A 27,153-nucleotide genomic window follows, 5' to 3' on the forward strand; every position below is an offset into this window, starting at 1 on the left:
TTTATTTATTTTTGGCTGTGTTGGGTCTTCGTTGCTGTGTGCGGGCTTTCTCTAGTTGCGGCGAGCGGGGGCTACTCTTCATTGCGGTGCGCAGGCTTCTCATTGCGGTGGCTTCTCTTATTGTGGAGCATGGGCTCTAGGCGCATGGGCTTCAGTAGTTGTGGCACTTGGGCTCAGTAGTTGTGGCTCACAGGCTCTAGAGCGCAGGCTCAGTAGTTGTGGCGCACGAGCTTAGTTGCTCTGCGGCATGTGGGATCTTCCCGGACCAGGGCTCGAACCCGTGTCCCCTGCATTGGCAGGCGGATTCTTAACCACTGCGCCACCAGGGAAGCCCAGCACATTCTTAAATGCAGTAAAATAGCCCACACTAGAAACAGAGCTGATTTTTCTCACATGAGGGATTTAGTGTGTTTAAATCATCACAGGGTGACCTGGCTAAGGGAACATGGCCCACCTCCTGCAGACGACTATGTCCTGGGATGAGGATGCTGGCCTCCTTGCACTGCCAAACTCCAAAGAAGTTTCAAAACGCTGAGGGGCAATGGGTACACATCTGGACACTATGAGAAGTCTGCAGCCGGGTTCATTTTCTTAGGTGGGCTTAGGATACAGGCTGAAATCATGGAGTAGGGCTAAAATCAGAAAGAGAAGAGGTAAGTGGTGTCAGGCTGAGTGTCACAATTACAGTTTAGGGGAAGGATCCATACCTTAAAATGACAATAATCAAGGAAAGCGCCAATATGACTGGAATAAGCCTGAAGGCTTATTGTTCACTTATTATCTCTCCTCTGAATTCCAGACCACTGTAGGTTTTAATCTGATAATTATGGGGGGAAAAATGATCTTGCTCACTTCCAGACCGTAAATCAACCCTAGGTCTCTCTGGTTGACTTGTCTATGGAAAATGGACTTTGGGTATTCTAAGTGGTTTTGAAAATCTTTTTTTGTAGGGATGTGATGATGTGATATGTGATTTGTCTTTCCTTGGTTTCTTGGTAGGAAGCAATTGTCGTAAATTTCAAATAACGTGCAGAAATGCACCTTGTGGGAAAGAAGGTGGATTTTTGCCAGTGTATATGCTTTTGTGGGCATCTCTGTTCAGGTTTATTAGTGATTACAATTCCTTTCAAGTACAAGTGCCTGGAAAGTGTTAAGGTCTGTAAAATGATTACGAGACAGTAGGCAAGAAATTGAGAAAAAGCCATAGCTCCTGGGAATGAGCCGCGAGAAGATCTAGTAGTGAGTGCTCCCTAGGATTGCTGTCAGGGTACAAGGTGAGGACGGTGGGCAGAGAAGTGGGAGCGGTGCGGGAGAGAGGGCTGGAGGTAGCTAATACATACATACACGCACAAAGCCCATACGGCTTCACTCATGCCAGGTTAAGAAGTGCCTTTTCCAGAAACTCAACAAAGAAATGGTATGTATTCAGGAGCTGTTTCAACCTGTCCACACCCTACCCTGACTTCCCCAGAAAACAGCCAAGCAAGGAGGCAAATGCCATTGCCAAGCCTCCGGTCTCTGGCGTCCAGCTCCCTCAGCTCCGAGAGCACAGCCCCACAGGACGTCACACCGAGCTGTCTCCAAGAGTGGGCACTGCACCGACCTGAGGCAAAGTTTTGATCTGATTCCTCCAAATCTGCCTGCCACTCGAGAGTGGGGTTTGGCCGCAGGGGCTCCCCGGCAGCACCAGGCAGAGGCTGAGCAGCAGCAGCAGCAGCAGCAGCAATAGCCTGCAGGCTGAGTAAGGAGCCAGCCTCCGCCGCCTCCTCCTCCTGCCGGCGCGGAGTCGGCAGCACAGCCAGTCCCTATCGCTGTCACGCCGCCAGCAGCGCGGCCCCTCCGCCGCCCCCCCACCCCCCAGCCCGCACAGCCCCAGCCCTCTCACTGTTATTTGCTTGACTGACCCGAAATGGGCAGGAGAGAGGACCTGGGTTGGCCCGCCCACTCCTTCCCCTCTGGCTCCCTGAGGCAGCTTCTCCTCCTCATTGGTCATACCCTTGCGTCCATCACCCCCACGCGGCCCCGGGATTGGCAGAAGGCGCACTTCGGAGCGAGGAGGGCAGAGTGACTCCGCCGGTCTCTGGCGCCTCATCTTTCCCTCCACCCCCCCTTTTCAACGTCCACCCACCTCTCCCCAGCCCCCACTCCACTCCCCCCCCACCTCCTCCAGTTCGCGGCAGTGTCCTTAGAAGACTCATTGGGCCAGGGGCGAAGCCAGCCGCCTATCGAGCCCCGCCGTCATTGGCCGACGCCCACGCCCGTCGGAGCGGCAGGCTTCGCCACTGGGTGGCTTCGCTCCGCTCCCCGCCCCCCCCCAACGCCTCGCCTTCTCAGTCGCCTCCTCCCCTCCCGGCTCTTCCAAGGCCCCCTTTCCCCTCCCGTCCCCGCCGCGTCTCCCCTGTCCAGCTGGGCGGGGACTGCTGTACGACTCTGTAAAGTCTGTGAGTCACTGCACAACCTATCAATCCAATTAAATGTCTTGAGCGAGCCGAGCAGGCGGTGCTGCCGCCGCCGCCGCTCGCCCAGCCGCGGCCGCCCCTTCTCGCAGCGCCCCTCTGATCCATGGCTGTCTGTACTTGTTACGGTGTAACCTCCTCCTCCGCCTCCTCCGCCTCCTCCTCAGGAGCCGCTGCAACTTCCCCTCAGCCAGCCTCCTCCTCTGCTTGGGGACTGCAAAGGCATGGGATAGACCTAGAGCCACTTCTGTCTCCCCTCCAGCCCTCGCTCAATCTCACCCCTTTAAATTAAAGTCTGTTCCTCGCTCCTCGTCGTTTTAGGGATTTATTTGTCAGTCTTTTATTTCCCCTGATTTTATTTTCCCTCCCTTGGGCAAGGGGGTCGCAGGGGCCGGTGGGTTTATTTTAGGGAAGGGGCTCTCCCCCCTCCCCCCGTTTCTCCTTGTCCCTTTGCGGCCGTGACTTGATTTTCCTGCCCCTCTCCGCTCCCACCCCTCGAACTCAGCGTCCTGCACTCGAGTGACGCAGCGACACCCTCCGCCCACAGCCCAGACGTCCCCTCCCTCGCTGCCACCCCGACCCGTCTCGGGGCTGGACCCGGTGCCGACTTCAGAGAAGGGTGAGTACCGTGTTGGGTTGGCGGAGGGGTGGGGGAGAATCTAGAAAAATGTTGTAGCCGGTCCACTCTGGGGAGGGCAGGGATCACGTTGTGGGCTGGAGGTTCCCGGTCAGGCGTGGATTTGAGGTGGCGACTGCCTCCCCCTCACTCCCTCTTCCCCCGCCCCTCGACTCCTTATTCACCAGCCTTGCTGTATTTCTAGGTATTGCCAGACTTCCACCATCGGGGCATTATAACGCTTATAAAATGAGCTGTAATGGCATGCTTTCTTAGTGAGTGGTCATAGTCAGCGATGTGATCTGATAGACTGTATGACCTGCAAAAAGTGCAAAACGGCTAATGGGTAGGTTTTCCTCCAAATCAAAGTTAAACTTTTATTCAATAAAGGCAAAGTAAAAGGTATTTCTAATTTGAATGTGTGGAGATAGACCAAGAGAAGACAGGTTGCCTTGTGGCATGGCTTACTATTTTTATTTTAAAATAGTTCTATAGGTTCCCTTTTGAAAAAAAACGTGAATTCAATATTAACGTAAAGGTTATGAAGTCGTTGAACCTGTTGGAGGAAAGCAAGGTAAGATGGAAATCCAGCTTGACACTTCATCTTTAGCTCACCTCTATTCTAGCAAGAAATTAAAACACAGAATTTTTTATTTCTCCGTCACTGGGCACAGTGGGGTGTGCTAAGGACAAAAAGGGCTTTTTTTTTCTTTTGATATCCCTCTTTTGTATACTTGATTGCTCTTGAACAAAATTTTAATTTGGTCTCTTGGTTGTTGGCTGTTCAAAAGTACACATACTTGGCCATATATGCTTTATGAGAATCTTGCCCTATGCATCTTTAATATTTAATTTGAGATAAAACTAAAAATTATGAGAAATAGGTACTCTGAATCACCTTCTGAGGTCGCTTTTGAGAATTCAGCCTATTTAAAATAGTATTCCTCTTTTTGAATCAAGTTCTGGTCTAGTTGTCCACAAGATTCAAATTAGGCCAAACCAAACATGTTTTGAAATATTAAAGTACAGGAAAGGCCTCTTAGTAGTTCATTCTCTCCTTCTCTTTCAGACTAACCAGAATAAGTTGTTGATAAATTTAATTGTAGAGAATAGACTGTTCCTGTACTGAAATCTGCCAAGTTTCTACAGAAAGATTTCTTTTTAAAGAGGAGAAATGTGTTTATGATCAGCCCAAAGTAGTAAAGTTGACTCAAATGTAAGTGCTGTCATAAGGAAATGCTTATCATAAGCCCCAAAACCTTGCAGAGTGTTTCAGGAAGACTTATACAAAGTCTTTTTGAATTGTTTAATAAATTTCATCATGTGGTCTTTTTCTTGAGTGTAAGACTGAATTATTGAGAGGCCTCAGAGCAGAGGGGAGCCATGCTGCCTGAGTTTGAATCTAGCCACTATCCCTGTATGGCTGACTGACCTTAGGCAGGTTTCAAACCTGGCCTGTGAGGGTTTTCTCCTGTAAATGGGAGGGATGACTTTTCCTCTAAGGGTTGCCTTAAGGATAATTGAGAGGGCACAAGGCACAGAGTACTTGCTGTTAGCTGCCCCATCATCATCGTCACCATCATCATCATCCACGGAGAGTATGTGTGGTGTAGTGGTTAAGGGGACCTCCACAACCAGACTGTAGGTTCAAGTGCCAGCATTTCCTCTTGCTATCCTTGTGATCTTGGCCGAGGTAACCTCAGATTCCCCATCTATAAAGCAGGGATAATAGAAAAATGTACTTCATAGGGTTACTGTGAGGTCAGAATGAGTTTGACTAGTATTTGGTACATCTTTTCAAGTTTAATTCTGTTTTGTTCCTGGTATGTCTTGAAACAATGGGTGACTATATTTTTTAGAACTATACTTTTTGTAAAGATAAAGAATTATTTCTGTCAATGAAATAAGCGGAGTTCTTATCCATATGCATGATGATTTATGGGATTTATACTTTTCAATAAAGTTTATATGAGTTTTTATGAAAGTGAGTTATTGGATGAGTTGAGTTGATCACTCTTTCATTTAAACTTGCATAACCAAATATATATACCACTATTATAATGATAACCTATCACATACTTGCTGTTATATGTGATTTTCTCCTCTACTAAACAGAAAGCTCTTTGAGGGTAAGAATAGTGTTTCATTCATAATTTAATCCCAGGTGCCCAGCAGAGTACCTGGTACATAGATAGGCTTAATGAATGCTGTAGAATGAATTAAACAATGTTATTCTCAATTTGTTTATGAGTAGTTGAATGACATTGTAAGTGATATTATGGAGCATACTATTACTTGTGGTGTTGAGTTGAATTTTTATGTTCTCAATTACTATTTTTGGAAATAGAGAGGGAATTATAACATGTTTTATTAGGAAAATATTTTTCATTTTGAAGATTGAACTTAAAATATTCTGAAAAGTACATATCAAATATCTTCTTTTAATACCTGACATGGCCATTTTTTTACGGAAAGACTTTCTGACTCCCAGACTTCCTGTAACTAAGTTGGATGTTATTATAATTAATACAAATTATACAAATTAGATTTTGAATGTCCCAAATGATAATGTGATGTTATTATCGGCTTCAGAATTAATAATAATAAAGAGAATTTATCAAACCAACACTGCGGAAATAAAACGATATCATTTCCTTAAGGACCTAAGCTTTATTTCTCTTTCCATTCAAGAGTGAAATTCTTTCTCTTGAGCAGTCTTAATAAATAATTAGCTTTTCAAATAAGCGTAGTAAATAGTGTAATAGGAATCATAAAGAAGGTATATGTAATTAGTAAATAAAGCACTTTAACTTCACCACACACTTAATAGGCATTACACAATTGGGTAATTTATCTTTTTAAATAAGCAAAATTGATCGTGCCTGTGCCACCCGCTTCATTTTTAGAATCATTCTGCTTTACTTGTCAATAAAACCAGTTTAATTACTGTGCCCTCTGAAATTATAAAAATGCAAGAAATATCTTTCATGAAAGAGATATCCTCAGTAACAAAATCTGAAAACTAATCTACTCAGAAGTGTTACAGAGTTCCATAACATTGTTAAAACTTTTCAAATATGTGAACTATCTAGTACAATGTGGGTAATTTTATATATATAATCCTTTGTCTAACCAAATCATCAGTTATCCAATTTAGTTGAATATATTGTATTTTCACTGGCTAAAACAATTAATTTTTAAAAAGTCGCCCTTTTTTGTTCATACACTTTTAAAGCAGCTAATCTAAAATGAAACTTTAAAAAATTAATTTATAGGCACTTAGAAACTACACTTAAGTGTCTGGTCTGTAAGATGGAAGGTCTGAGTTTTTGCTTAACACATTTCAGCATGACATTATTTCTGTAGCTCATATCTCTTTCATTTAACATTTTTCGTTTTGGTGAAGACATTTGAGTATTTATTGGTATTTTACAGATGTAGATAATGTCTTCAACTTTTAAAAAAGTGAAGTTTCTGATGAAGAATTGTCTGGAAGGAAGAGGAAGAGGAATAGAAATAACCTTTAGGGCCTGTGATTTCTATCCTTGTCTTTTAACATTAGGAAAATGGATAATAATATACTCTGTCAGTGATCAAAAGGAGAGGAAAATTATTTTTGTGTTATCTATTGACATAAACTTAGAATTAAAGTCCCTGGAGTTCTAGACTGAACCATGCTACCGACTGGCACATGACCTTGAGCATTACACTTAACCTCCAGGACTCTCCCTGTTCTTATCCTTTTTTTTTTTTTCCATCGTTATTAGATTATAATTGCTTTACAATGTTGTGTTAGTGTCTGCTGTACAACAAAATGAATCAGCTGTATGTAACCTATATCCCCTCCCTCTTGGGCCTCCCTCCCACCCTCCCCATCCCACCCCTGTGGTCCTCACAAAGCACCAAGCTGATCTCCCTGTGCTATATAGCAGCTTCCCACTAGCTATCTGTTTTACACACGGTAATGTATATATGTCAATGCTACTCTCTCAATTCGTCCCACCCTCCCCTTCCCCCTACGCCCCCGCCGTGTCCACAAGTCTGTTCTCTATGTACTGCCCTGCCACTAGGTTCATCACTACCATTTTTCTAGATGCCATATATATGTATTAGCATACAGTATTTGTTTTTCTCTTTCTGACTTACTTCACTCTGTATGACAGACTCTAGATACATCCACATCACTACAGATGACTCAATTTCGTTCCTTTTTATGGCTGAGTAGTGTTCTTATCCTTTCAGTGGGAAGAGGGAAGGCAGTTACCCTGCCCTCACTCACAGAGGACATTGTAGGGGTAAGTTGTAAGTGCTTTTTTTTTTTTTTTTCACTTTATTTATTTATTTTTTATTTTTTTGACTGTGTTGGGTCTTCGCTTCTGTGCAAGGGCTTCCTCCAGTTGCGGCAAGCGGGGGTCACTCTTCATCGCGGTGCGTGGGCCTCTCACTGTCGCGGCCTCTCTTGTTGGGAGCACAGGCTCCAGACGCGCAGGCTCAGTAGTTGTGGCTCACGGGCCCAGTTGCTCCGCAGCATGTGGGATCTTCCCAGACCAGGGCTCGAACCCGCGTCCCCTGCATTGGCAGGCGGATTCTCAACCACTGCGCCACCAGGGAAGCCCTGTAAGTGCTTTTTAAAAGCATTGGAGAAGGACAGGGTGCAAGCAAATACAAAGTAAACATTTGCATTTAGAAATGGACATTTGTTTGTCATTAAAAAATTGTGACTTTAGATCTTTTGTCTGAAGGGCATTTTTCCTTTTAACTTTATATTTGTAGAGACTTCTTACTGGTATGTTCACAAGAAAGTATAAGGTACCTAAAGAGCCAAGAAACTTTGAAAGGGATTTTAAATGTTAACATTGAGTTTTGGTATATCCTGGATTATAGCAGATGTTGATATTATAAGAACAAACTTTATGTATCTAGGAGATAATACATTTTATTAACTTAAAGCTTGTAAAACTTTCACGTGTGTTGCAGGAAAAAATGTTTAGATGTATCAGTTTCGTCAGCAGTATATTCAAAGAGAAAAATTAGATTATTTACTTTTAAATTTCAAAAGGCTTACTTGGCTAGAGGACCCCTCCTTACCCTCAGTTATTTTTGTACCTTGAATACAGTGAAATGTGCACATTTCAGAATATAGTGGCTTGAAGGATTTTATTTACTCCAGCGAATCTTTTATTTAGGAAGGTGAGTGAAGACAGGTATGTAAAGGCTGTATTTTAAGAAACTAGTTTTTTTTTCCTCTTGTCCCTAAAAATGAGTTCTGAGTCTTTAAAAGTCAAAAAGCCCAGAGTTAGCACATTATGTCAGTTTCTTTGAATTCAGCTTTCCCTCTCTCTGGTTTTTAACAGAAGAGTTGTCACAACCTTTTGATATTATCACTTTTTAAAGTGGAAATGAAATTCTAGTGTACTCAGAGTAAGACCTATTAAAACAAGTGGGACATACAAAGAAATATTTTTTGTTCCAACTAATATTAAGTATAGTGAACAGTCATCCTCAAATGCAGGGTTGCTAAGCAGAAAGCAACTTTTAAAAGTGTATTGTCCTTTTGTCCTTATTGTTCAACATCCAATTGATGAAAACTCAGAACGATCAGATTTCTTTTCTACTTTTGAATGTAAGTCCACACTGATGTTTATAAAGTTTTGTGTGATGTTACGTACAACTCTGTAGTATTGAATGTTTACTTTTAACATATTAAATAAAATGACCAAAACAGTCCACCTTTTATTTAAATTTTATCTGATTTTCACAACCTTCTTCCCTTTATTCTACCATTGTTTTTCAGTTTTCTTAATATTACCACTTGAATTTGTATTTCTTTTAATGTGGCATCTTTCTCATTTTGCTCTTCTTTTCACATTGGTCTTTTTCCTTGATTATGACAGGTTTTTTTCTTTGCCTCTCTTTTGCGTTTGCCTCTGTTTAAGGCATGAAATAGGGGTTTTCATCTATTTCAGTCTGCTTTTATGAGATTGGGGCAAAGGCCTTCCATATAGAAAATTTGCTTTGCCTTATTTCAGAAGATGAGCTCTCTGATCATCTTATCTACACAAAACTTAAGGGGCCATTTTGTAAACCTAAAACCAAGTTTTAACTCATGTGAGGTGGTAAAAAGGGACGATAACGATGTGTTTATTATTTACTGCTTTTCTATTAATCTCTTATTTTGGGGGGTTAACCACAGAATTTTTTCTGTCCACATTACCTTGAAACAGCTCAAACATCCAGGCTTTGTGTTGCTCGGCGCCCAGTGCTGGGCGAGCCCTGGCGGCAGTCTGAACTATGACCATGGCCACCTGACCACGTGGGGGGCGAGTGGGCCTGAGAACAGCACATTAGACATGAAGAGCAGGTCCTTTGTTTTGTTTTTAACTCCGTAAAACCAGACAGAACCTCAGACTCTGTCCACTGTGAGGTTTTCCAGGGTTCGCCATTGTTGAATGACTAATGTTCCTGGTGAAGTAACCATTAGCTTTATTGTCTTCCAGTGGCCTCAGCTCAAATGAAATGTATCCCTTTGAGTTAATTTTGTTTTGATTTTAAGGCTTCTTTTCACTGAGAAGATCAAAGGGTATGAAAATGAATATGTATTTTTAAACAAAAAAGATTTACATAAAAATCCTTTGAGTAAAAAGATTTTCTAAGGACTCAAATCCATTGATTTGGAGAGAATGTTTAGTAGTTTCTTTCTTATTTTTTTAACATCTTTATTGGAGTATAATTGCTTTACAATGGTGTGTTAGTTTCTGCTTTATAACAAAGTGAATCAGTTATATGTTTAATAGTTTCTTAAAATACTTGACATTATTCAGACATTGGTAGTAGAAAACCTTTCAATTTGATTAAATGAAATGAATCCCCTTTTTGATTTACAAAACAAGCAGTCCATTGTTACTTTTTATTTAAACAATTCAAATATAGGGTTAGATAAACTTCATTTTGGAGTTGATTAAATAAGAGACTTTCCAGAAATTGTACTTTGTAAAATCTATGCCTCCTGGAAGAAGCTTGGTCTTTCTTTTTTTCTTTTGTAAACCTATATCCCATTCCTGACTTCATTCATTTATTCATTTCATTCAACAGATTTATTGAGCACTTACTATGTGCCAGCTACTCTTACGAGGCATATACATTATAGCAGTGAAGAAAAGAAACAAATATTATTGTCCTTGTAGAAATTACATTCTAAACTATTCTGATGTGTTTAGAGCTTGTTATCTACTATTTTGAGTAGTGATAACTAAACACTGTGTAATAATGGTTTGAAAAAAAAGTCAAGATTTCTTCATATGGATTTTATACCTTTTAAGTTGGTACAAAAGTCTAAAACTGAATCCTGACACAAAACTGCATTCAAATGGACAATTTCTATTTGAGTTTGAGTTGAAATATTAAAAACCCTATAATGTTGTCGATGTTCCCACCAGAAATCATGAAATCATCCTCGTTTATGAACCCTGGGAAACCTTACATTGGACATGGTCTGAAATTTCTCCTAGCTTTTCTCCTAGCTTTTCTTTACACCTTTGAAGTTGTTTTCTCACTTTGCTTTGTTTTCTTTGTGACAGAGCCTGAAAAAAATGTGTATCACTGAAAATTGCACAATGGAAATGTAGTCATCTCAGCTATATGGCACAATTAACAAGAAAATCTTAAGTTTCCTTTGTCTAGTGTATATAAAGAACTAATCTTTTGTTTCTGTGATTGTAAAAACTATGTAATTTCCTAAACAAATAAAACTCTTAGTGTACATTTCCACCTCAAATATTTAAGAAGATATATGTGTTTTTGCGGTACAAATAGTACGAGTATGATATAATAGAATGATTTTCATTAATTATTTTATTTTTGTTCATAAATATTTAACACATGTCCCAAGTGCTTGGGGGTATCAGAGACTAATAGACATGGCACCTGTCCATAATGGTTTTCACAGTCCAGTTGGGGAGACAAAAGATCCCCACATGAAAATTGTCTCTTGTGTTGGGCAATATGAGATTTAACTTGATGGAAAGTCTGGTGTAGGCCACTACAGTAAGCAAGGTCAAATGGACTTGCCTTCTGGAAGTCCTGAATGGCCTTCATGGGAATCCATCCTTCCTTTTATTGTTTTTGTTTTTAATCCTTTTAAGTTTGGGAAAGATGGCCATCTTTGTGCCTTAGGCACCTAAGGGTAGAACAGTCCCTTTTCTAGCTACTGCAACTGCTCAGCAAGAAGGAAAGGAAATGGAGTACACACCCTAGCCATTTATTATCAATACATTCGCTAGCTATCCCCGAGGGAAGCAGGGACTCTGAACCAAAAATAGAATACAAATGCCCCAACTTACCGTGGTTCAACTTCCAATGGTTCAACTTTACCATGGTGTGAAAGTTCTATACATTCAGTAGAAAATGGAGCTGGAATTTTGAGTTTGGATCTTTTCCTGGGCTGACAGTATGCTACACGATCCTCTCGTGATGATAGTCACGAGGTAAATAACTAATACACTTACAACTATTCTGTACTCGCACAACCATTCTGTTTTTCACTTTCAGTACAATATTCAATAACTTACATGAGATATTCAATACTTTAGTATAAAGTAGCCTTTGTGTTAGATAATTTTGCCTGATTGTAGGCTAATGGAAGTGTTCTGAGCGTGTTTAAGGTAGGCTAGGCTAAGCTATGATGTTTGGTAGGTTAGGTGTATTAAATGCATTTTTGACTTACAGTATTTTCAGTTTACATGGGTTTATCAGGATGTAACCCTGTTGTAAGTTGAGGAAGATCTGTATATGGGCACACAATGGATATGGTTTGGGTTCTTGAGAACAAAAAGTTTTCCAGAGATTTGGGAAGGCTGGTACATCAATGAGGGCCCTGTACACAAGGGGAGTTCCCTGAAAAATGGAAGAAACACTGAAAGGGGAGGAAAGAAGTGGAGATGGAGACTTTTGATAGTTACTGAAGACACACTCTTTTTCCCTGGAGCAGTTTTGCCTGGAGCAGTCCTGCCTGTGAGATGGGCATGCCCTGGGCCTAATATGCCAAACTTAGGAAGTCTATATATTGCTGTAATATGTAGGTACGATCTTTCTAAATTGTTTTGCTTTTCAGTTAGCTGAGATTCCTGATGTGTGTGTGTTTAAATTCTAAAATATAATGCCATGTGACTATGGCTTTTGTTTTCCATTTTCCTGCACGTTTAAAAATATTAAGAATTTCTTTGTTTTTTGAGTATATTTGTTTATTTGGACCTAAATCTAAGGTAGAATAACACAATATATGCTTGTCTGTTAGATTTAAATTAGGGGGAAAAATCTAAAGCCTTAATGTTTATTTTAGCTGTTGATGAAAGTATTTGGACACTTGTATGGAGACAGTTTTTTTTTTTAATTGTTTCTTTTCCAAGAAACTGTATCTGTGCTAGAACCATCACATATCTATTTGATTTAAAGGCCACCTGGGATAGTTATGTTCATTATCTTGATTGCTGATGATTTCAAGGGTATATAGATATGTCATGACTTATCAAATTATATATTTTAAATATATGCATTTATTGGATATCAATGAAACTTTAAGAAAAAGCCACCTAGGTTGTAAGGTATATTTTTCAAGATAAAATCTCTATTGTAAGATTATATTTTTAAAGTTTGTCATTTATTTTTTATTTCTTTTTAAATTTTATCTACTGTTTATTTACCTCTATCCCATACCCCGATCACATAGATTTTAAGAAAGACAAATGGAACTGCAGAGACTCATGTGCCAGCTGAAGTTTAGATATAGGACCTTAGAGAGCTTTCTACTGTATGTAATGCTCACTAGAGTATTTTTAAGTAATTTGCACAAATTTGAATTTGGAGAATTGGAGTTGTGTATTTTTCAAGGAATTCTTCTTTCCTTATAGTTTAACGGATTGTGACTCATCTTTGGCGTGGAGTAAAGAGCATGATTTTAGTAGGACTTTTTTTTTTAAAGAGATTAAATGGCTTAATGCTTCTCCTTAAATATTGTTCCTTTTTTTAAATTGCATTTTTATAAATTAAATTTTGGCATGTTGGACCATAGAGTCTATGGATAGATTTGTTTAGGGAATAACCGAGGCTGCTCCATTCTTCTTGCCCTCGTGGTCTTGAGCACAGCACAGAAGGCTTCGTTATCGATCTGTTAGAGTCCTGGTCTCATTTTAATTGAGTATTCCTTATGTCACCCAATGTGTGTTTCAGAGAAATTTCTACATTGTTGGAATTAATGCTTATGTTAACTTTAAAACGGCAATTGTGTGTGTGTGTGTGTGTGTGTGTGTGTGGCCGCGCTACATAGCTTGCAGTATCTTAATTCCCTGACCAGGGATCAAACCCCCCGCCCCCTGCAGTGGAAGCGTGGAGTCTTAACCACTGGACCGCAGGGAAGTCCCTAAAACGGCAATCTTTTATGAATAAAAAACATTCCAGAAAAAAATTTGAGTTGTGTTTTTGGGATTGGGGCTGTCAGGGTATTAATGAGTTTTGCCTTGCAAGCTCAGGCTCCTTCTACCATACAAGAGGGCCACATTACAATCACCCATCTCCAGGCCACAACCCAGGGAGAGGCCCTGGTTTCAGTATTTTTGAAAGTCCTCAACTTATTCCAATGTACAGCCACACTGTGCTCTGCAGGGCTGTATCTCACACCATATTCCCCCACACCCAAACTTTCTGTTGTAAAACTTTTCAACTATGTAGAAACCTTGAAAGAATAATTCAGTAAAGACCCATATGTCCTCCACCTAGATTCAGTAATTATTAACTTTTTGCTTTATTTTGCTTTATGACTCTCTGTCTCCCTTTCTTTATATGTATAATTTTTTGTACCTGTGAAAGTAAGTTTTAGATATCATGACTCTTTACCATTAAATATTTCAATATGCATCTCCTAAGAATAAGGATATCTTCCTACATAACCACAGTACCATTATCACACCTAAGAATATTAATAATAACTTGGAATGCTTTTCAAGAGCTCAATTCCATTTATTAAAGATGTATGAATTCACATTCTGCTAAAAGTTAAATGCATATGAAGTGAGAAGTTCTGCAGAATATGGAATTCTGGGAATTTTTGCTAAAGATATGTTTCTTATCTGTGTTTGCAAGTAAGGCCACTACTTCAAACATTTTTATAAGGTAAATGCCTTTTCTTATGTATGCCGAGGTAAGATCCTTTCTAGATCTAACGTCGCATGATTGTATCATGAGAAAAAGAATTTATCAAAGTTCATGCCACAGTGTGGTTTAGTGGAAAAAGCCCCATTTTGAGCCAGAACGATGTTGGTTCAAATTCTTGCTCTGCCACTTACTGCAGGTGACCTCGGAGAAGTTGAATTCATGTATCAGGATGCTTTTAGAAACCACCCTCAAGCTTGCTGGAATCATCAGGAAATTTATTATTTCACAACAAATCCAGAGCTACGGCGGGCTCCAGGGTTGGTCAGTTCTGTAGCTCAGGTTCTTAGCGTCTTTTGGCTTTCAGCTGGATTCCTTGCTGGCTCCCACGTCTGTTTTGGCTCCTTCCTCAAGCTGGTTCACATGCTTATGTTATGGCATTCAGAAGAAGTCAGAAACCTCCACAGGTGTGGACTGTCCGTCTTTCTGTCTGATTGGGCATCTCTGCCCACATCTGGACCAGAGGGCTGGGGTTCTCTTAGGGAGAGGAAGGGAGGAATGGATGTCGGGTGTACCACTAACAGTGTTCATTACTCCTCTCCAAGTCTCCGTTTCCTCGCTATAGAATAGGAACAGTGATATCTACCTCTATGATTATTAATTGGTATACAACAGGTAAAGCAACAATACACAGCTGATTTTAATAAATGCTAATTCCTATTTTTTTCTTGTCTCTTTTTTATCTTACGGAAAATTCTCTCTTCCTTTGACACTGCTACACTCCATTCTAGTAAGTATATGTAAGTGATTCTCTCAACTGGTCTTTTACCTGTCCTCTAACCTCAGTATCTAGGGCATAGCATTTTTTTTTAAATAAATTTATTCATTTTATTTATTTATTTTTGGCTGCACCGGGTCCTCACCACTGCGCGTGGGCCCTCTCCAGCCGCGGTGAGCAGGGGCCGCTGCTCGCCGTGGCACGCGGGCCTCTCACTGTGGTGGCCTTTCCCACTGCGGAGCGCGGGCTCCAGGCACGTGGTCCTCAGCAGTTGGGGTGCCCAGGCCCAGCAGTCGTGGCGCATGGACTCAGTAGTTGTGGCACACGGGCCCAGCGGCTCTGCGGCATGTGGGATCATCCCGGACCAGGGCTCGAACCCATGTCCCCTGTATTGGCAGGCGGACTCTGAACCACTGCGCCACCAGGGAAGCTCTAGGGCATAGCATTTTATGTGAATTTTGCACTTTGGTCAGGTACCTTCCATTAATCTATCTTGGCCCTTCTTATTTTTTCTTATGTATTTCAACTTTATATTATTCCAAAGCCAGGGAAGGGAAACTGTCAACAGTGTGCATGTATTCATCAAGAGACAGATCAAATGGGAACAGAAATCTCTTTAATTTCGCTATTCGTAAAACAACAGAGTTGAAATAGACTTTTTTCCTTTATTTAAAAGAAATGCACCATGACCTGTGGAAAAGTCAGCAAAATAAAGCACTGTATTTGAAATACAGTACCTTATTTGTCCAGGATAGACCGGGTCTTTGATATTTTGGGAATATCTAGGCTTATCATGGTAGGTTAGCCAGGTTTATCAAGGCAGTTTAGCCACTCTAGTTTCTCTAGAACGCACTTTCTAAATAGAATTGTGTCTGATTTACAAGTCAGTCTTTTCTGGATTGTTTGATCTTGAGCCCTCTCTCACCCACTGTGAGAAAGTAGTCTTTTAAAGATGCGTTTTCCAGTATGTGTGCACACTGGTGGGTCTTTGTTCACGCATGCCCTTCTCAAAGTATGTAGAGAAGGATTGTCATATTTTCCCCCATTGGAATTTCTAAAGCACTCCTGAATCACCTGCGAAGCCTGCAACATTGTCACAAGCCAATCACGTGGGAAGATCTTCACCTTTTTAAAAAATTTTCTTCCTAAATGATGGGATCACTCTTGAAGGAGAGCTACTGATTCTTCTTGACCCCTCAAGTAGACTATTTGATTCCTGCCAACCTCCATGGAAAGAACAGAAGAAGGGTGAAAGTCTTGTGTCTCTCTTGACTTGGAAGATGCTAAGTCTTGGGTTGTCCCTAAATTTTCAGTTACAGTTTTTTTACTTTGTCTTTCATTTTTAGGTTTAGTGTTGATGAGGTACCTATTGCTCTAGTAAGCTCTGTGAATACTGAAAATACTCAGATTTTGAATGGTTCCATCCATAATTCAAAGCGTCTGCTGGCATGAATTGTTTCGAGCCAGAGGGATACTTTTTAAAAGAACTATTTAAGGGCTTCCCTGGTGGTGCAGTGGTTAAGAATCCGCCTGCCAATGCAGAAGACACGGGTAGCTACTGAAGCCCGTGCGCCTAGAGCCTGTGCTCCCCAACAAGAGAAGCCACCACAATGAGAAGCCCGCGCACCGCAACGAAGAGTAGCCCCCGCTCGCCACAACTAGAGAAAGCCTGCACGCAGCAATGAAGACCCAACGCAGCCAAAAATAAAATAAATAAATTTAAAATAAAAAACTATTTAAGTATGTTTTGATGTTTCTTATACATCTCAAATGAAAGTTCTGTAAACTTTAAATTACGAAGCAGCACAATGAAAGCAGAATTCTGAAATAAATTGTATTTTATTAAAGAAACTAGAGAAGGGACACTGTGGCTATAATTTTAGTTAAAAGTGCTAGAATTTGGGGGGGAAAAAGTTAGAACTTTGTATTGCATTTCCTCAAAGTGCTGTTGGTTACTTTTAAAAAGGGAGACATAAGACTGTAACTTGTGAAGCTTGGTTTTGTTTGGGCAAATTTTAAATTTTAGTACCTTGCAGAAAAGTTTAGTGGACAAGATTCCCTTTGCTGTGTAACAAATGTGTTGCCTTGGGAGCTTCTCATGGGCGGGGTCTAAAGTTGTGTGGAATGGATTCTAAGGGCAAACTGCTTTTGTCCCAGGTCATTTATTGTTTTCATTTTCTGTAAGAAGTTCTTATTTTGGCTGAAAAATTGCAGCATGACCAACAAAAAATTGTTGATCAGCTAAGAAAAGTATATTTACAGTAGCTTTGAAAAACCTATTTGGAAAAGAGATTATACTTAAAGATTATTATTTCTGAAAGACCCATATACCATGGAGAAATGTTCCGGCCATGAATCCATTTTGCTGTATTAACCATTCGTGCCATTCAGTCTGTGCATCTTTAATATATGCTATATATTTGAGCATGAGGCATTTGGGGACACTTACTGGTCAACTTTGAGTTTTGAGAAATTTTTTTTTTAAGTTGCAGCCGGACAAAAACAAACGGTAGTTTGAGGGTATTATTGGAATTGTATTATGGTTGAAAATTTTGATTGTTAGGAAATTTGTCTGTAATTAGCCATAAATTTAGTTTTATTGTGGACCAAGTCATGGACTCTGCTGGAGATGCAGAGTCCTAACTTAGTGTGAAAACGTTCTGGTACAGGGGCCCTCCTGTCTTCTCAGCACCGTTGTCATGTTCCACTTCAACCCATTTCACATGTTGTGGCTAATGTAGTGACTGCTGAGTGGTAAGTGCACTAGATCAACAGGGGTCGTAAGTTTTTGGTTTTGTTTTTTGCAGTACTTATGCATCATAAGAACAACATGGTGAAAACTGAAGCGTTTTCTATTTGGGTTAATTTAGGATCACCAATAGAGATATAAAGCATTTGACCTTTTTTTTTTTTTTCTGTTTTGCTCTCACCTGATTACTGGATGGGGAGATGGGCAAAGAATCGATGTTGAGGGGAGGTGATGGAAGAGAGGTGCTTGTTGCTACCACTTTTTGTCCATCTGTGTAATCTACTAATCATTTCATATGGTCTCTGGCAACTGTTCTGGTGACAAGTTTTACTTCTTTTGGAGAAACTGTGATTTTTATTTTTGAGTAATTGTATGAATAAGAAAATGGGTTTTTAGGGCTTCCCTGGTGGCGCAGTGGTTAAGAATCCACCTGCCAATGCAGGGGACATGGGTTCGAGCTCTGGTCCAGGAAGATCCCACATGCTGTGGCGCAACTAAGCTCGTGCGCCACAACCACTGAGCCTGTGCTCTAGGGCCCACAAGCCACAACTACTGAGCCCGCGTGCCACAACTACTGAAGCCCACGCACCTAGAGCCCGTGCTCCGCAACAAGAGAAGCCACCACAATGCGAAGCCAGCTCACTGCAATGAAGAGTAGCCCCCGCTCGCCACAGCTAGAGAAAGCCTGCGCACAGCAATAAAGACCCAATGCAGTCAAAAATAAATAAATAAATAAATTAATTAATTAATTAAAAAAAAAAAGAAAATGGGTTTTTAAAAACAGATTTCCTATTTCCTAAAATAAAGTGGGAAAGGACTGCTGTGAGGCTGAGAAATCTGGAGGCCAGGAGACAAACAGTGGGTGCTCAAAAAATGCAGCTCTGCGCCCTTGGGGAAAGAAATAAAATGTGGAAGCCTTTTCTTTTGTTCTTCTGCTTCATCTTATATTAGCCATTTGTATGCTTATAAACATTTTTGGTGTGAGAATTCCTGTTTTGAAAGCTTTCAAGTTGTTTTTCGGTCCAAGTTGTTGGCATTCTACCTGGCAGTATCCGTACTTCTTATTTGAGGAATACAAAAGGAGATGCACTTTAGACTACTTATCCTTTAACTTTTGAATACTGGATGCGCAGGTATTAGTGCAAATTCAGTATGCCATTATGTGATGAGGAAAAAAAAAAAGACATGTTTATGACTAGGAAACAGTTCTTGGCAAAGAGAAGTTCTGTTCAGTTACTGAAATAGAGCTGAGTTTTCTTTTATTATGTATGTCTTTGAAGTTGAAATGATTCAGTAGTCATCTGTGAGCACTAGAGTAGTGAGTTCTTGGGAACGTTTGTACTCCCAAGGAGGCAGTTTGTGAAGCAAATGTATAGCGAGTAAGTATATTGTGACTTTTCTGACTAGCGTGCTATAGAGCAGGTGATGTTTTTGGTATCCTGGAGCACAGCAGTTAACACGAGGTGTCAAGTGGAAACTCAGGCACTTGGTCAATCCAGTTATCAGTTTCTACTCTTCATATGCTCTCATTTTCTTGGTGTGTATTTGTAATTGCTTTAAAGTGATCCTGTCAATTTGACAACCAGAAAGGGTGACAGAAATAAAGTCCAAATAGTTGATTTTAGAATTTTAAGTAAGTTGTAATAGGGGAACATATTAAGTGTGAGGATGACCATCAATTTGATTTTTCTTACTGTTCCTCTTGCTTATCTCCTTGACTGACAAGTTGACCGCTTCTCTTTATGTAAAGTTTTATTTCTTTTAAATTAAAAATAAAAGTTCATGAACTTTGTACTGACTCAGGATGTGTGATGCTGTGTTTTAATCACTGCTCTGTTCAGTCAGTAAAATTCCTATACTTTTAAAACATCCCTGACTGTCAGGTTAGCACTGCTACTACGTGCCGCCATTTTGTTATCATTGTTTTGCATCATCATTGACTTGTGTGATCAGGTGTCTTTCACCACATGAAGGAATGAAACTGGCAACAGTCATTTTATAACGGTGTATGTTAATGTATAATGTTTAATCTACTCCACATCTTTCTGCAAGGTTTTCTGGCATCCTTTTTTAGCATTCATGTTAAAGGAGGCGCCCAGGATGGCCCTTCAGGTTTTCTGATGTGTTTAAGAATATGCGGTCAATGTTACTTGCTGGAACCAGCCCTGGAAAAGTTGAACTAGTGCCATATATTTCTTGCTACTGTTATGTCTAACTATAAAATGAAGGAAGTGCTAATAACACTTCCTACTTGTTTAGCACGTTTTCCTCCCCAGCTCTCCAAGGAGTTGGCCAATATCAGGCAAGATTCCCAGCCCATGTTTCTATTATTTTATAATTCTTGTAACAGTGTTGCATAAGGCTTCCACTCAGTATCTTTTTTTCTTAGGTTCTCCTAAAATTTGGAAAGTAATACTTGCTAGTATCATCCCCATTTCTCAGATACTAAGAACAAGGCATATCTTGGCTAAGTATTTGACCTAGGATTATACTATAATCAGCCGCAGTGCCGAAAACAGAACACGGGATTCTTCCTCGACTTCATTTTATTCCTGAGCAATAGTTTCTCTCCTTTACAGATAAATGTACTTACAACAGGACCAAAGAAAATACATTTCCGGGTTCCAAAAATATTTCCCACATCTCTTCTTCAGTGTTCCAGTGTTAGGATTTATATTAGATTTATTGTCTGAAGTAAAGTTTCAGTGCTGGTTATAAACACGATCTGTTCCCATATTATTCCTGATTTGACTACTATCCCAGAAGGTGATGGATAGCTGAAGAAAGAGTATAATGAATGTATCCCATATTTTCTTTTTGCCCTTCTAAATTTGACTTAATATAAGGTTGCTTTCTGCCAGGAAATTTCATGAATGGGCATATGTTAATAAGCCAGACTTTTTTTTCTTTTATAGTAATAAACTTAACAAAATAGCTCCCCAAAGTGGATTCAGTTAGAGTGTGTTAAACTTGAGCGAGTACTTCCTGAACTTACAGGGGGAAGCAACGCCAGCCACTCTGAAAATGAAGTTGTTCCTATAAAACTTAGTTACTGCAGTCTGAATATATTTTGTGCTTTGATGTAGATCTTCAATAATTCTTTTTGTTAGTGAATGTTTGTATAACTTGAGGAGGAGTCTGTAAAAACTAGAAGAATTGATCGTTCTGCTTTAAAAATACTTAAAAAAAACTGAGGATAAAGTTTCTGAGAGTGGCAGGTTTTGTTTTTTTTTTTTTCCTTCAGAGTAACAGAAGTGAAAGCTGCATTTTGATCAGTTTTGCTCAGCCTTCTTAGTGACAACTTCAGGCGCAAAGCGTGTGCTGGTGTGCACACACAAAGCAGTCTTCTTGTTTTGGTGCCCCGCACGTGAACCACTGCATGTCCACACATGCCTCACATAAAGAGTCCATTCTTGCTCACACGCAGCCAAGGAGGCTGGCCGCTGCAGTCTTCTGCTCAGGGGAAATTGGCAGCCTTTCTTCTCCTGTAAACAACAGCCTGACGTCACCCCATGCAGCAGTGATAGCGGACCCACTTTAGAGATTCTCAACTGGCAGATCTGCTGAAGGCCTGTCACTGGCTTTGATCATCTTCACTCACACTTGAATAAATGCAGTAGGGGGAAATTCGTTAATGTCAGGAATACTGGTGTAGCCCTTTAAAATGGTTTGTGAAGTACTTGACCTTGAATTTTCACATATAATCCTAATGAGAAACCTGTGTGACCAGCAGGAGAATTGTAGTTATTTCTATTTTAGAAATGAGGTAACTCGGAGAGATTAACCAAGATGGCGGAGTAGAAGGACGTGCTCTCACTCCCTCTTGCGAGAGCACCAGAATCACAACTGGCTGCTGGACAATCATTGACAGGAAGACCCTGGACTTCACCAAGGAGGACACCCCACGTCCAAGGAAAGAGGAGAAGCCACAGTGAGACGGTAGGAGGGGCGCAATCAGAGTAAAATCAAATCCCATAACTGCTGGGTGGGTGACTCACAGACTGGCGAACACTTATACCACAGAAGTCCACCCACTGGAGTGAAGGTTCTGAGCCCCACCTCAGGCTTCCCAACCTGGGGGTCCGGCAAAGGGAGGAGGAATTCCTAGAGAATCAGACTTTGAAGTCTAGTGGGAATTGATTGCAGGACTGTGACAGGACTGGGGGAAACAGAGACCCCACTCTTGGAGGGCACACACAAAGTAATGTGTGCATCGGGACCCAGGGGAAGGAGCAGTGACCCTGGGGGAGACTGAACCAGACGTACCTGCTGGTGTTGGGGGGGTCTCCTGCAGAGGTGAGTGGTGGCTCTGTTTCACCGTGGGGATAAGGACACTGGCAGCAGAGGTCCTGGGAAGTTCTCCTTGGCGTGAGCCCTCCCAGAGTCTGCCATTAACCCCACCAAAGAGCACGGGTAGGCTCCAGTGTTGGGTTGCCTCAGGCAAAACAACCAACAGGGAGGGAACCCAGCCCCACCCATCAACAGTCAAGTGGATTAAGGTTTTACTGAGCTCTGACCACCACAGCAACAGTCAGCTCTACCCACCACCAGAGCCTCCCATCAAGCCTCTTAGATAGCCTCAACCACCAGAGGGCAGACAACAGAAGCAAGAAAAACTACAATCCTGCAGCCTGTGGACCAAAAACCACAGTTACAGAAAGACAGAGAAGATGAAAAGGCAGAGGGCTATGTACCAGATGAAGGAACAAGAAAAAACCCCAGAAAAACAACTAAATGAAGTGGAGATAGGCAACCTTCCAGAAAAAGAATTCAGAATAATGATGGTGAAGATGATCCAGGACCTCGGAATAAGAATGGAGGCAAAGATTGAGAAGATGCAAGAAATGATTAACAAAGACCTAGAAGAATTAAAGAACAAACAAACAGAGATGACCAATACAATAACTGAAATGAAAACTACACTAGAAGGAATCAATAGCAGAATAACTGAGGCAGAAGAACGGATAAGTGACCTGGAAGACAGAATGGTGGAATTCACTGCTGCGGAACAGACTAAAGAAAAAAGAATAAAAAGAAATGAAGACAGCCTAAGAGACCTCTGGGACAACATTAAACGCAACAACATTCGCATTATAGGGGTCCCAGAAGGAGAAGAGAGAGAGAAAGGACCAGAGAAAATATTTGAAGAGATTATAATCGAAAACTTCCCTAACATGGGAAAGGAAATAGCCACCCAAGTCCAGGAAGCGCAGAGAGTCCCATACAGAATAAACCCAAGGAGAAACACGCCGAGACACATAGTAATCAAAGTGGCAAAAATTAAAGACAAAGAAAAATTATTGAAAGCAGCAAGGGAAAAACGACAAATAACATACAAGGGAACCCCCATAAGGTTAACAGCTGATTTCTCAGCAGAAACTCTGCAAGCCAGAAGGGAGTGGCATGAAATACTTAAAGTGATGAAAGGGAAGAACCTACAACCAAGATTACTCTACCCAGCAAGGATCTCATTTAGATTTGATGGAGAAATCAAAAGCTTTACAGACAAGCAAAAGCTAAGAGAATTCAGCACCACCAAACCAGCTCTACAACAAATGCTAAAGGAACTTCTCTAAGTGGGAAACACAAGAGAAGAAAAGGACCTACAAAAACAAACCCAAAACAATTAAGAAAATGGTCATAGGAACATACATATCGATAATTACCTTAAACGTGAATGGATTAAATGCCCCAACCAAAAGACATAGACTGGCTGAATGGATACAAAAACAAGACCCATATATATGCTGTCTACAAGAGACCCACTTCAGACCTAGGGACACATACAGACTGAAAGTGAGGGGATGGAAAAAGATATTCCATGCAAATGGAAATCAAAAGAAATGAGGTAACTCAAGTCCAGAGAATTAAAAAGTTAGCCAGTGGTGGAATGACTGAAATTCAGGCCTCCTAAACACTGTTTTGTCTCTTTTTACTATGTTAAATAACTTCTTTAGTAATTGTTAATTGTTCTGTTACTTCCTCTCCCATCTAAAATGTGTGGGATGATGATTTATGAGTTTTTTCCCAGTCAAGACATCTGTGCGTTAAAATCAGATACAGTCTTGTTGCATTCGGAAACTCCCAGACAATACATTAACCCACTTCCTTGCCTCGGAGAGAGCCTTTTGAAAAATCTAGCATAAGTCTACACTCACCAGCCTAATTGGAAAGATTTATTAACAAGATCCTGTTCTTCATTTGGCCTCTGAAAGCTACATAAAATCGAGAGGATGGAAAATCGTAATTCTTTTGTGTTGTTAACAGGAAGAGACAAAGCTAACATGAAGGGGCTGTTCTATTAGTTAGAAATCAGAATTTTATTGGGAAGGAGGGGAGAGTTGAGCTACTGGTTAAAATATAACTTATTTGTTGTATAAGTAGTTGTCTTTCTCACATACCCACTTCTAGTTTATTTTCAGGCAGTTACAAAAAGTGAAAAAGAACAATGACCTTTCATGATTTATAGTTGTGTATGTGGTTTGGGAATACTTCAGGTTGTAGATAACTCTTGGTTTTCTCTTTTTGACTCTGAGTCGGTTTTTCAGTGTGACGTTGAAGAATAGGTAGAAGGGTGTTTAGGTGTGTGTGGACTACACACAGTAAATTAGTCGGACCTTAACTTCTCTGCTGAATGCCGCAACTTGAGCCAGCTCCCCTGATTTTGAAGTGTATGTTTAGAGAATGCAAATTAATGTTGATTTTAGCTTACCCCTGACAAAAAAATGTATTATGTTTTAATACATAATCCTATGTATTAAAAAGGCAAATATAATTTAAAAAAAAGAAACTGCTTTCTAAAACTGCACTTTGGTATACAGTAGGCACTCAAAAAGGAATTTTAAATGAAACTGTGATAATCAGAAATTAACTATGTTAGCAACCTCAATAAGCTAGCATCTATTATAGTAGTTGACTAAAGGTATACCCAAGGAAAAAAAGTGCGTTTGGGGTGGAAGAAACATATTTTATTGCATAACTTAAAATGAACCAAAAGAGCTGTTTATTTTGCTTTTTATTTCACTGAATGGAAAAAAAGTAGCTTTGCCTTTAAAAGACAGTACTGCTGGTTTTAAAAATTATAGCAGGTTGAAGGAATAGAAGGGTATTACATCAAATCTACTTTAACAAAGAAAACAAGTCACTGCCTTCTCACCATCTTTTGCTTTCTGTCTGTGGCAAAGAATAAGGAGCAAGTAACAGCTGCCAGTCAGAGCCCCTCATTTCTGTTGGGCAGTGAAGTCTCAAAGTCTGGGTGTGCTGGGGGAGTGGAGTGGCCAGTGCAGTGAGCCGCCCCAGCAGTGGGGGCAGTGCCACCGGTGCAGTGTGCGCACCAGTGCGGGGCTTCCCCAGCGCTGCCCTTGGGGGAAGCCCATGCCCACTTGTTACAGGAAAGGCTGCAGGGGGTCTCCCCAACCCAGCTTTAAGTTAAAAAACTGATGCTTCAAGTGTCCCAGTCTGTCACTTAACAGCGTGGAGTTTCTCATCACTGCAAGCGGCTGTTTGTAATTGTAAGCACATAGTAGTAAGGGCAGAGGACAGATGTTAGATAAGTGAAGTCAGTGGGAGAGCAGTGGGAGAGCCCAGCTGGCCTTAGATTTTAACTTTTAAGTAATTATCTGGCTATGTGTTCCACAGTGGGTAAAATATGAGCAGAAAACAAGGTGGAATTTGAATTTTAGCCTTCCATAAAAGCATTAGCTTTTTATTTTAGCATTTCAGAGTTGGAAAATACCATTTTGGCAGATTTGGTACGAATGATGATACCACCTGGATTTGTATGGTGCCTTGCAGTTCATAATCACTCTCATGAGCATTATTTTATTTAACACCTGCAGCTGTAACCACCTCGTGAGGTACTGCCCTTCGCCTTTATAAGTGAGAAAACACAGTTCTGAGAGGTTATGACTGGTCGAAGGGCACCCAGCTAGTAGGCAGTACTAGGGCTTCGACTGGAATCCCTGTCCTTTGACTCCAGCGTTCCTGTCACCGAGCCGGGAACAAGCACCTTGATAACACCCAGCTTCATGGTCTTCCCACCTCTCGCTCTCGCATCTGCGCAGAAAACCACAGGCAGCAAATCGAGCTTAGTGACCGGTTCCTGTTGCTCCCAGTAAACTGTATCATCAAAGGGCAGCTTCTTGATTGACTTTGAAGTTAATAATCCAATAAAAAAAGAGAAGACTTGTTATTTCTTACGCAGAATTAGAAGAGTAGTGCACAATGAACCATAGGGACCATTTGGTTTTAATACACATTGTTTTACCCAGAGTAAAGCCCTTCATAAGGAAAGTGAAACTCCAGTTAATTGCAGAGGACTAGAGCCCATTTCCCCAGCCTCAGACCAGGTGGCGTTTTCTTTTAAAAAGGACACCTCCTTAAACAGAGGCTAGAGTCCTCATCCCAGGAGCTAATTTGACTTGAGCTTCCAGCAGAAGCAGTTACCCTTTGCGAAGCCTTGTGCTGGAACCAGGCTTGTGGGAGTTTAGGATCTAGTGGGGGAGACTTACTCCAGGGTGAAATGCCCCAGTGCTAAGTGTTCAGTCATTTAAGAGACTAAGAAGGTCACGGATAGATTCATGGATAACTCAGATTTGGTCTCAGTCTTCTGGAAAACATTTATGAAAAAGCCCTTTCTTATATGACCTTCTATTTGTAAGAAAAATGACAACTGTGGCCACTTGGGAGTGTTTCAGAAGAACGAACGCTGCCTATCCCTAAGAAGCTGAAGTATGAAGATTAAAAGCAAATCAAATTTTGATTGTTAGCCCTGGATTTCTCTTTAGGCATTGTCCCTAGAAGTTTTGACTGAGAAAATCGTGTATCACTTGTGCCTTGTTATAAAAGCTCTGCTAATACCTTTTAACTCCTTGGCATACATTTTCAAAGAACTGATGGTGAGCGAGAGCTTGGAGAGCCTTTTTGAACCTCCTGGTAATTTGGGCAGTCTCCAAGTCAGGCTGAGTTGATAGGGGATGCAGAATTGATCAGAATAATTACAAGTTCCATTATATAAAACTTGGCCAACAAAAATGCTCAGGGAATGCCTTTATAGGACCTAACTTGCACCAGAATTAAACTTGTCTTTCTCAGTAGTTACTTCCAAAGCTGAACAAACTTCATTGTGTAAACGGGTCAGTTTGTGCAGTATTCTGCATGACATGTTCAGGTATACACAAAGGCAGTTGGATTATAAATTTCAAGGCCAAACTAGCTTCCAGTAAAGCAGATATATGAGGAAGCTATATTATATTATATTCTTAGAGGAAGAGAAAATTCTCTTTAATTTAAAAGCTGCGTTCAATTTCCCAGTCTCTTGGCTTGGATCGTGCTCACCTCTGTCTGCTCCAGGTTTGGCTCCTCCGTTTATTCTCTCACGTTCCTGCCTCTAGGTCCTTGAATCACACTCGGC

The 27,153-nt window shown here is 40.8% G+C and overlaps 1 protein-coding gene across 2 annotated transcripts in view; it reads left to right on the plus strand.

Annotated features, from left to right (window-relative positions):
* Window positions 1-2,483: 2,483 nt before the first annotated feature.
* SERTAD2 (SERTA domain containing 2) overlaps window positions 2,484-27,153 on the plus strand; it is a 116,934-nt gene continuing 92,264 nt past the window's right edge. Inside the window, exon 1 of one of the 2 annotated variants that reach the window (XM_007189743.3) lies at window positions 2,484-3,075. The gene's annotated coding sequence lies outside the window, so the exon portion shown is untranslated. Of the gene's footprint in view, window positions 3,076-3,203; window positions 3,647-27,153 lie in introns of those variants that run through there. The other variant, XM_057558517.1, reaches the window with a different exon arrangement.

The sequence above is a fragment of the Balaenoptera acutorostrata genome, chromosome 12, assembly GCF_949987535.1.
Source record: "Balaenoptera acutorostrata chromosome 12, mBalAcu1.1, whole genome shotgun sequence".
In the NCBI taxonomy this organism is placed as follows: domain Eukaryota; kingdom Metazoa; phylum Chordata; class Mammalia; order Artiodactyla; family Balaenopteridae; genus Balaenoptera; species Balaenoptera acutorostrata.